General features: G+C 40.5%; 1 pseudogene; it reads right to left on the bottom strand.

Annotated features, from left to right (window-relative positions):
- Positions 1-1,465, bottom strand: part of LOC109850015 — a 2,038-nt pseudogene extending 573 nt beyond the window's left edge.

The raw sequence follows: 11,272 nt of genomic DNA, 5'->3' as shown, positions 1-11,272 counted from the left end.
TGTAATGATCAGGAACGACTGTTTGAAACACTGAACCCCGATGCAGGTCGATTCTTTCACCCCGTGGTTCTGCTTCGCAGCCTCGCGGTCATATAAATGCCCGGCGACCTGAACGTTGAGGATGTAAGCCCCGATCGGGCTCGCCACTCCGCCGAAGTTGTACAGGGTCGAGTAGTACTTGAGCCCGAAGATTTCCGATATGATCGCGAAGAGCAGGGGCCATTGCGCGCCGAAGCAGAACCCGGTGATGACCGAGGCGAAGTAGAGTGAGTTGTGCACCCCGAAGGCGATCAGGAGGTGGCCGACGCAGGAGAGGATGAGGACGAAAGTGAGCATTAGGGGGCGGGGGAATTTGTACTTGGTCAGCAGGATCTCGGAGGCGAACCCTGACGTCACCCTCCCCGCGTAGTTCCAGATGCTGATGAGGGAGACGAAGGTGCTTATGCTTTTGGATGGGTAGCCCAGCGATTGCCCGATCTGACCCATGTTGTCGATCGCGGTCAGGGTTCCTCCTACGCCGCAAATCGTGGCGGAAGGAAGAGGACTATCATGTCCGATGATCACCAAAGCGCCTGGGAGAATCGAGTGTCCTCGCCTCTGGCTGGGGGTCTGAACGTTCGAGAGCCGACATCGCGCCTGTGCTTGATTGGCTCTTGCCTGGAGCGTTCGACGCTGCGGCGCGGGCGTTCGCCGCCGGTTGCAGCCGACCGCCGCCGTTTCTCGACAGGCCACCGTCATCGGGCGGAGGGTTCTTGAGAAACCCCTCCTCCAATTTCCGAATGCGCAGTTCATCTTTAATGACCACGCCCAGCGGGAGGAAGAGCAGGAAGATGATGACGCAAGCGCTGGCGATATACTCCACCTGCGAGAAGTTTACCACCTTCTCGACGATGATCATGACCATCAGGTAGGTGGCCAGGGCCAGCGATATGTACAGGAAACAGAAGAACGGCTTGGTGTTCTTCTCCTTCTCCTCCTCGGACCTCACGGGCACCACTTCCATGATCCTAATGGTGTGAACAAACACGACGGAAATCGCCGCAGGCAACCAGGCGATCAGCAGAACCAGGGACTTGGAGTGTTCTTGGACGCAGGTGGACCAGAGCTCCGGTGTTGGAGGAACGACTGGGAGTTGTCCCGACGCAGATGTTAGACGCACATCTGCCAGACGGCGGGGCGGGATGAGCGGCCGGTGATGGCGAGGTAATCATGAGGTTAGGAAGAGTTCATGGCGGAGGCCGATCGAGAGAACGACCCAGGGAGAGTGACCTCGCTTGATGAGGCCGGAGAGAACGCCGACGTTGCCTGCACGAGGTCCTTGAAGAAGCTGAGGGTGTGAGAGGTCTGCTGTTGTAGTGGAGGGAGGACTTTAATGTCTTTGGAGTAGATGCTGAAGATGTAGGTGCGCCGGAGGCCGACATTATGAACAAGCAAGCGAAGGACCATTGAAGAGCGGCCCCGGCGACTTGGGAACGGCGAAGGCCAAGGTCTCGGCCGCCAGGCCACGCTGCTGGTCTGGCTCCGGCGACAACCATGGCCGGTTTGTTCTTGTTTACTGGTGGCTAGGAGTGTGGTGTTTGTGGTCTTGGGGGTTAGAGGGAGAGTTCAGGAGGAGGGTTCACATTTATAGAGGCCAGGCCGAGATCCCTTTAGTGCGCGTTAGGCGCTTGTTCGATTCGGGGTGTGGACCGCGCAAGGAGATTCTAGAGCTGAGCCGCTGGGAGCCAAAAAAGTAAACGTGGGGCCCGGGGCAGTGAGAGGGGAGGGGAAGACTTAAAAAGTGGTAGACTGTTGACTTGTTGACTTTGGGTGGGATTGATGGGATTGGGATTCTCTCCTAAGGAATAGTGTTTCCTAAGATCTCCTAATACATCTCAACCTTTGATTTTGTGTATGAGCACAAAAAACGAGGAGGTCCTATGAAATGAATGGTTGAGATGCATTAGGAGCTCTGAGGAAACACTATTCCTTAGGAGAGGATCCCAATCCACGATTGATGCATCGGATTGGGACCCACAGATCATAACAGGGGGTAAATTTCACAAAGTCCCCAAAACTTTGGGCCTTTTCACGGGACAGTCTCTAATTTCAAGAGTAAGAGTTCTCCTCAGAGCGCTCTGATACGCACAAGGAGAAATATAAGGGGGCGCTTTGAATATTTTAGTGCCCCCTTTTGTTTGTCATGTCAACTTTTCTTTGGAACCACCACCAAAAAAAAAAAAACCCTTTGCGCGCAAACATATTATGGTTGGAGCTCTGAATTCTTCTTTTTTCCTCGTGTTAAAAATGTTCAGGTTTCATGCCTTTTTGGAGTACCTAATAGTAGAAGGAAAAAAAAATCTCATGTTCATTTTTAACTCGTTGATCAGTCGGAAGTTTTTTTAATTTTGCTTCAAGAGGCATTACACAAATCTTTACAACTGCACTAAATTCTAGAAGAGATTGTGACGCGAGACTGACCATGTTAAAGTAGGGGATTTCGTGGGGAAAGTCTGGAATTTAGTGGGGAAAACAACATTGGGAGGTTGTCCATAGAAAATGACCCAAAGCTTTGAGAGTTTTCTTTTAAATTAAAGTTACCCAATAATAATCAGGTAACTATCAAGTAGGATGGAGGCCAGCGGAGTATTCTTAACTTCTGTGTAAGGATGGAAGATTGGGAAAGTACGTTGGGGTCAAGGATAAAATGAATTTTATATTTATTTATTTATTTTGTTCTATTTTCGTATGAGCAGTGCAGCAACGTTTCACTGATGTAGAAATAATTTAGATTTTGATGATCTCTAAATAGTTGGTGTACCAAGAAGGAAAAAAAATTTGAATAAATTTCATAAAACCATTCAAACTTTCTAAATTAGAGAAATTACCTATGCGTAAGCAGGAAAGGAGGAAACACATACCAAGCACAGGGGGATGAAGTTGATCAGCTTATTGTCACATTAATATATTTTAATAAAAGAATTCAGAGTAGTTTTCTCTAATTTACCAAGTTTAGGGTCTTTTGTGCAACCAGCACCATTAATTGGAGAGTTTTCCTGGAAGGAAAAAAAACGAAGAACCAAGCAATACTAAGTAAACGGATCGCTCAATAGATGGTCAGTGTGTTCGGAGAGGGTACTTCAGAAAGTATTATAAAAGGACTTTTCCAGATAAATAGGTAAAAAATAATTACTCGCGGAGATTGCAGTCTCGGCTGCGGTACTCTCTAGATGAGAATTGCCATACCATCGTTAAACTTTGATGTCAGCTTGTTGTTCGTGATGTCCGTTTCCCATGGCATTTAGCTTTGAGTTCGGATATATGTAGACCTTTCAATTCTTATTTTTAATAGGCGTTTTTGCCATTTAGTGCATCATTGAGTTACCCTCGCTGCCAACAAATTCCTCCCTGATGGGGCTGTTTGATATGCATGGAAACCTTAGGAAATTGTTCAGAATTCTCTGACCCGCTCAGAAATTATTACAGTAACCTCAAACTTTTTCCTAGTATTGCGTTTGGTTTCATTTTTTACGTTAAGAAATATTTTCGTGAAACGTCAACAAATGCCACCTTTTTTCAAGAAAAACACGTTTCCGAGCATTTTGAAGAGGAAATCAAATGGAAACGTTAAGGGGCTATTTGGTTCCGGTTTTTGGAAGTGGGAATGAGGGGGAAAGCTACACATTTTTTGCAGCTTTCCTCCCTTTTACCGATCCAAAAAACGGATCCAAATAGCCCCTAAATAACGTGTGCGAAAAAAAGAGACGCGTTGTTTTGGGTTTCTCGCGAGAATTATTTCGTTTTTCTTAAAGAGGTGATCTCCTAATCTTTTGGTCCCCTTGAAAATGAAAATTGAGAAATACGTGTTCTTCATGCTTGATTTCTAGGAGATTTTGGGTGAAACAAACAGAATAAAAAATCCACATTTCTAGGGAAACTATCGAAAACCCTAGAAGCGAGCTTTTCATAAGGAAATGAGTTTCCCATTATTTTAGAAATTGTACCAAACAGACCCAAAAGTAGTAAGCAGACCACCGCTTTATTGCAGTTTTTGATTTATTTTGTGGGCGATCATAATTTTTTTGAGCATAAATGAGAAATGATTGCAATTGGGTTGGGGCCCTTGGGGGTATGATGAGTTCTAAAAAATGTATTATAACCATTTGCTAGACAAATGAATAGTTAAAATAAAACTAGTGGTCTCTATGATATTTTTTTTTACGCGGGAGAGGATTGGAATCTATAAAAAGGTACCAAGCTTTTAGGGGCTGTTTGGTTGTATGTTTTTACCATGTAAAAGGATGGAAAGTGTAAAAAAGTGGGTCCCAATGTCAGCTTTCATCACTTTCAATTGTTTGTTTGTAGTTGTGATAATAGTGTAAAGTGATTTCATATGCTGACGTGGCTTGTAAAGTGATTTCATAAAAAAAAGACATGATTTTAGGAGAAAGCTGACATTAAAGTCAGGAAAAAATAATAAAAAATAATTCCAAACAATATGATCATTTGAGTAGGGACCACTTTTTACACTTTCCAAACAAACAATTAAAATTACATTTGCAAACCAAACAAGCAATTTATGATTCCAATGTAATAAAAAACAAACAAAGAAAAGTATAAAAGTAAAATTGATGAGGTGGACAACAACTTTCCAAGTTGTGTCATAAATACACAACTTTACCAATAACAACCAAACAGCCCCTTACTTATGAGGTACAAATCTTAAAATGATGGTTAATGATAGGGCCAACTAGATATTAGTCCCTCAAATCTTTAATAATTCCATATTAGACCCTCAAATCTTAGAAATTGCTCATAAGTCTCAATCTTGAGTGGTCTTGCAATTAGGACCTTCAATGACCAAAATACCGGTACGTTTTTCTTTCAAAACTCCTTTTATATTAAAAAAGGCACCTGTTGAAGGATATTTTAGTCCTTTCAAAACTCCTTCAATGACCCTAAGGCGCTGAGGGATTTATGAGCAATTTTCAAGCATTTAGAGACTAACATGGAATTATTATTGAAGATTCAGGGGAGGACTACTAAATAAACCTAAGTGATAAGTTTTGCTGGATACATGTCAATGTCATCTCTTAATATGTGGATGACTTCCTCCCAATATCTACAGAGGGCTTGCGCAAGAAATTTTTTCTCTCCCTATATCATTAACCATGCGATCCACGTTATGCATAGTAGAAGCTTTTTTTTTAGTAGCTTCAATATTGACTAGATGTGTATAACAGCATAATATTGCAGGCTATATGGAGAAATATTCACTTTTTTAATCATAATATTCTATTTCTAGCTAGATAAAGATATTTTGAAACTTATCCCAAATGAAATGCTCCAACTTTCAGTTTCACACAAGGATATAATTGTGATTGTTTTTAGAAAGTAGAAATAAGCCATTAATTCTAGAGTTTTTAAAACATAAAACTCTTCTTCTTTTTCTTCCTTCTTTAAGGTATTTACGGAATTATCCACGAGGCTCTAGCTTGTATTTTCATATCGTAACGTTTTTCTCCCCTATTCTTGGCATATTCGGTGTTGAAGAACAAGTCTTTCTAAACTAAGGTTCTGAGGATATGTAGGCAAAATGAACTTCCTAATTGGATTCAACATAGTAACTTGTGTAAGAAACGTACGGCTCTGCTGGATCTACACGTTTACTTTACAAAAGGGTTTTTGTACATATTGGTCTCTTAAATCTTTTATATTTTGTAACCGAGTCTTTCAAATAATTGAAATTGCTAATTAGTCTTCAGCTCCTGTAACTTGCTCCAAATTAGTCCTCGTGGTTAACTACTTTCAGGATTGGGGGAATATGGCCTTAAAAAATAACTTGAACTTGAACTTGAACTTTCAATTGTACTCTTTTCTTTAAGTTTACATTCAGGATTTTTTTTATGTACATACTCCATAAATCACGAGTATTTGCAAGCATTTGCAAAAATACCCGGGAAACCTTAGTATGTTAGAAACTACCAAAAATCATTAGCTTTAAAAAATCTCCCCCAAATCAACAAATGGCGAGTAAAATTTCTCTATATTGTTGAATTGCAATTACATAATAGCCTATAAAAGTTGATTTTTTTTAACCTAGGGGATAATCCTCGTCAAAACTAATTGCTTGGAAATTTGTTCCGCAAATATTGAGATTTGGAGAGTAATGTTGCGACTTATGATTCAAGGCGTGTACATAAAGAACCTTTTCTGATATATCCTGAAACAAGAGACAGGAGCTTGTTTATGTGTAACTGGCTCCTCAAGCTAAACAGTTTGACTAAAATTATACATCATGATATCATGCGGGTTTGCGTTTTCGACAAAGATGCATACATTCAAGATGGATTCAAATCCTCTTTAATTAGGTGGTAACTAAAAAATATCTAACTATCCCCATTTTTACCCTCTATTCTAATGTCAAAGGCTAAGGTGAAGCCATGTAGGATTTTCAATATTATCTTGAAAAGCTATATTTTCATTAAAAGCGCTATTGTGAAAACCGCTATGGTGATAGTAGAAATTCAATGTGGCTTCATCTGAACGCTTGAATTTGGAATAGAAAGTAAATAGTAGAATAATTGGATCCTCTTTAATTACCATCCGATTGGACAAAATCCCGATCCCATAAAATTAGGCACCCAATTTTTCCCTTGCCATATTTTTTGTTCTGCACTGGAACAATAAAACAATTCAGAAAATTAGTAACTTTAAAAGACAATTTGGCAGTTGATATATGGGAAGATGACATTGGTTCTCCTTCGCTATTTTGATCCCGCTAATAGAATTATTCAGTCACATCTAATATTGTTTGCGATGATACTAAATAATTGATGGCATTAGTGTAAAACTAATAAATGAAACATATATATCATGTTCCCTTTCTCTATGTTATGATTTTGTCAGAGGATACTGTAAGCTTTTCTCTTTCCATGAGATCACGTTAGGCTTGAATCTAGCTATAGATATGGGTAGGCTAGAAAAAGATTTTTCATATGCTAGTATTATATGATATATATTGGTCTAATAATAATAGATTATTGATATCCTGGTACTATATCTGAATGTATAAGCTGATAAAGATTTGTGCGGGCTTATAGATTATTAGCCTAATTCAGGTAGCCAAGCTGGTGGATTCTTGAAAGACAACCTCGACATTACTGTTGGGATCTACATGTAAGGCTAGAGGTAGGGTTGCACGGTTATTTCGTTAATTTAAATATATAAACAAATATTCACTAGTACAAAACAGGTCTGTCCAAACGGTTAGAACCGTTTGGGCAAATACAGTCCCAAATAGTTACAACCGTTTGGGCGGGAAAAAAAACTCGTTTGAGCTAAAGCCGTTGCGGATGAGTTTTCCCCAACGGTCGCCCAAAAGGTTGTAACCGTTTGGACAAAGTTCCAAACGGTTATAACCGTTTGGACAAAGTCCCAAACGGTTGTAACCGTTTGGGATGTAAAAACTGTCCAAACGGGTTGAACCGTTTGGACAGATTTTTGTCCAAACGGTTCCACCCGTTTGGGCAAAATCTGTCCAAACAATTCCAACCGTTTGGACAAAAATCTGTCCAAACAGTTTAAACCGTTTGGCCCGTTGATTTTTAACATTTTTTAATTTTGTCTGTTTTATTTATCTACCTGCTTACATTTAATATACACATCTCACATAATAATTTCTCAATAGCTCACAATGAAATCGAAAACATATACATACACAAAAATGTCTCAAACGTTGCTAAATATCCAATATTATATATGCATACACAATGATTACTCAATACATAATATTAGAGACAAAACATATACATATGCAATGATTACTCAAGATTTCTCTGTTGAGAATAACTCAAATACAAGACCACGGGTATTACAATGCAGCCACCGTTGATTCTGCTACAACCTCTCTGACCAAATGCTCATTAACCTACCTAATTTCTCCCTTGCATCTAAAAAGCTCACTAGGGAAGATAATGCCTGCTTTGTTCCCACAACATTGTTAAAACTAACATAACTAATATTTGAAACAAATTCCATAACTCCAAACAATAACCAGTATCAGATGTTTCAAATTGCAGCAACTCTAGGAACCTCCACAGCAAACTTATCAATGTCAGCCATCCACTGATTCTTCTCTTTTGCAGGATTCACCATCATCAACGCTCTTCAAACTGTGCTATTACACTTGAAGACAGGCCCAAATGCAATCTGCCACACTCTGGTGGTTTTAGTGTTGAATAAATTGGTAGACTATAGTCATTGACATATTGCAAGACCTCAAATTGTTCAATATGACAGATTAAACATGAGAATTACCTGAAATGCACCAACCAAATGGATAACGATGCCCTAGGACGTGAAAAGCTCTACCCTTTAGCTAATCAAATCAATTCCAATAGTCGGAATTCGAAACCCTAGAACTCAAAATCGAACTCACCCGCTGATCGATTTCTGCATCACAGAGCCCCAGCTCTTGATCACGGAGAAGAATCCTCCGCTGCTCTCCGCCTGCTAATTCCTTGATCCCAACTTCGAAACCCTAACTCGATTGGATCGTTTCGATGATTGGGTTTCTTGGAAACCCTAAGAGCTAGGGTTTCGCCACTCATGAAAATTTTAGGAAGACCAGCGTCGTGGAATAGATGGAGGCGGCGGAGGATCGAGAGCTAGCGCCGGCAAAGATGAGGCGTAGGTGATGAGGCGGTTGGTAGACTATAGTCATTGACATATTGCAAGACCTCAAATTGTTCAATATGACAGATTAAACATGAGAATTACCTGAAATGCACCAACCAAATGGATAACGATGCCCTAGGACGTGAAAAGCTCTACCCTTTAGCTAATCAAATCAATTCCAATAGTCGGAATTCGAAACCCTAGAACTCAAAATCGAACTCACCCGCTGATCGATTTCTGCATCACAGAGCCCCAGCTCTTGATCACGGAGAAGAATCCTCCGCTGCTCTCCGCCTGCTAATTCCTTGATCCCAACTTCGAAACCCTAACTCGATTGGATCGTTTCGATGATTGGGTTTCTTGGAAACCCTAAGAGCTAGGGTTTCGCCACTCATGAAAATTTTAGGAAGACCAGCGTCGTGGAATAGATGGAGGCGGCGGAGGATCGAGAGCTAGCGCCGGCAAAGATGAGGCGTAGGTGATGAGGCGGAGGCGAATATGAGCGGTAGATGAGGGAGGTGGAGGCGGATTTAAGAGGGTGTGGTAAGATATTAATTTGGGGATGAAAAATTGGCACCACTGGCTGCTGGGAGAAAAATTTGGGCGCCACTCATAAAATTTTTTGGGAGAACAAGCGGGTCAGTTGCAAAATTATTTTTTAAAAATCCTAACATAGCTTCCAAACGGTTGAACCCGTTTGGGCTAAAATGTCCCAAACTGTTTAACCCGTTTGGGAGCTCTGTTTGGAACTTTTCAATCACCCAAACGGTTTTAGCTGTTTGGGATATATTAGCCCAAACGGTGTTAACCGTTTGGGCTATTTTGACTTGTCCAAACAGTTCCAATAACCGTTTGGACAGACCCGTTTTGTACTAGTGATTATGAAATAAGCAATAATCAACCTCAATCATAATCACAAGGGTTTTTATAGTGGTTCTGATAAATCCTACTATACTCTTCCTCCTCGACAAGGGGGCTTCCACACTATATGAGAGTTTCCTGGTTTACAAACTCTAATCCAATAAGACGATACAAGACAACACCCCAATCTAACCATAAACTAGTCGTCTACACAAACATTTCTCTCTCATACAACTGTAATCCTTGCTCCTCGCTAGTAGCCCTAACCCTCAATTCATACCAACTTGAGTACTTATCAGATTACAAATCATGTATCAATTAAGCGCTCCAGAAAGATCTTACAGCCCTTTAATAATCAAACCATTTTAATGATTCAACTAGAAACATGGAGGAACGGGATCATGAACTCCAATCTTAGGGCAACACTGGTTTTGGGATGATATACCATATTTGGAGAAATACATGCCACTTTAATTTCCCTGCAAAACTAAAACGGAGATGGTTCAGCACAACAACACGTTAGAATTCCTCACCAACTTAGATTGTTCTAGAATAACTTTCTAGAACTCCTTTCTAACAACATCATACAAAATATCTACAAAGAAGTTTCTAGGAAGATACAAGTATAAGGCTAGTATTTATTCTTCTAGAAACTGCTTAGTAATGTATGGCTATGATTGACTCTTCCACACACTTCTTAGTCCTCTTAAACAACTATGAATAGGGGTCTTGAGCTTTCATTTGGGCAAGCAAGCAAGCAAGAAGTGAGCTTGAGAGTTTGAGTGTGTAGTGTAGGATTGTGTGATGTCCACCAAAAATAAAAGAGTTGTGTGAAAGTGAGGTGTTCTTGTAAGAGCAAGTGTTGTACCCTCTAGTGTTCTATCAATAAAAGTTTTCTTTGTGTAGAGGGGTTGTATTCTACAAATTCCATCAAAGTGGTATCAGAGCCTCGTTCAATCTAACCGGGCCAATCGAAGGTGCTCGTGTACGAGATGTCGAACATGATCCAGCCACAGATTTTGAAGCTGATGAAGACTAATTACGACAATTGGAGTATCCGGATGGAAGTCTTGCTCGGCTCGCAAGACTTGTGGGAGCTCGTGGAGAATGGCTACACTGAACCAAAGTCACCTGCAATAGAAGCAACTCTCACCGCCACACAAAAGAGTGAGCTGAATAAGGTCAGAAAAAGAGACAAAAAGGCTTTGTTCTTAATATTCCAAGGCATAGATGAATCAGCGTTTGAGAAGATTTCCACCATCCTGTCCTCTAAAGAAGCTTGAGAGATTTTATAAAAATCCTATCAAGGTGCGGAAAGAGCCAAAAAGGTACACCTCCAAGCATTAAGAGTTGAATTTGAAATTTTAAAGATAAAAGCTACAAAATCAATATCAGACTATTTTAGTGGAGTTCAGACAATAACTAATCAAATGAAGAGAAATGAAGAAGTAATTAATAATGTAAGAATTATGGAGAAGAAACTTAGGACTTTAGAATCTAAATTCAAATGTATTATTCCGACAATATAAGAGTCTAAAGATCTTTCCGAAGTTTATATTGATGAGCTGCAAGGTTCTCTGCAAGCTTATGAACAAGATATAAACATCAGTTCAAATTAAGCGGAGAATCTAGAGCAAGCCTTGTAGAGTAAGATGACTATCAAAGAAGATAGTCGAAGAGGACGTGGAGGCTACAGAGGCAGAGGCTCTTTTCGAGGTGGCTCAAACTTCCAGCAAGGTCGTAGGAGACAGCA

The sequence above is a fragment of the Asparagus officinalis genome, chromosome 7 (assembly GCF_001876935.1).
Source record: "Asparagus officinalis chromosome 7, Aspof.V1, whole genome shotgun sequence".
Taxonomy (NCBI): domain Eukaryota; kingdom Viridiplantae; phylum Streptophyta; class Magnoliopsida; order Asparagales; family Asparagaceae; genus Asparagus; species Asparagus officinalis.
This window is presented reverse-complemented; position numbering and strand designations above follow the sequence as displayed.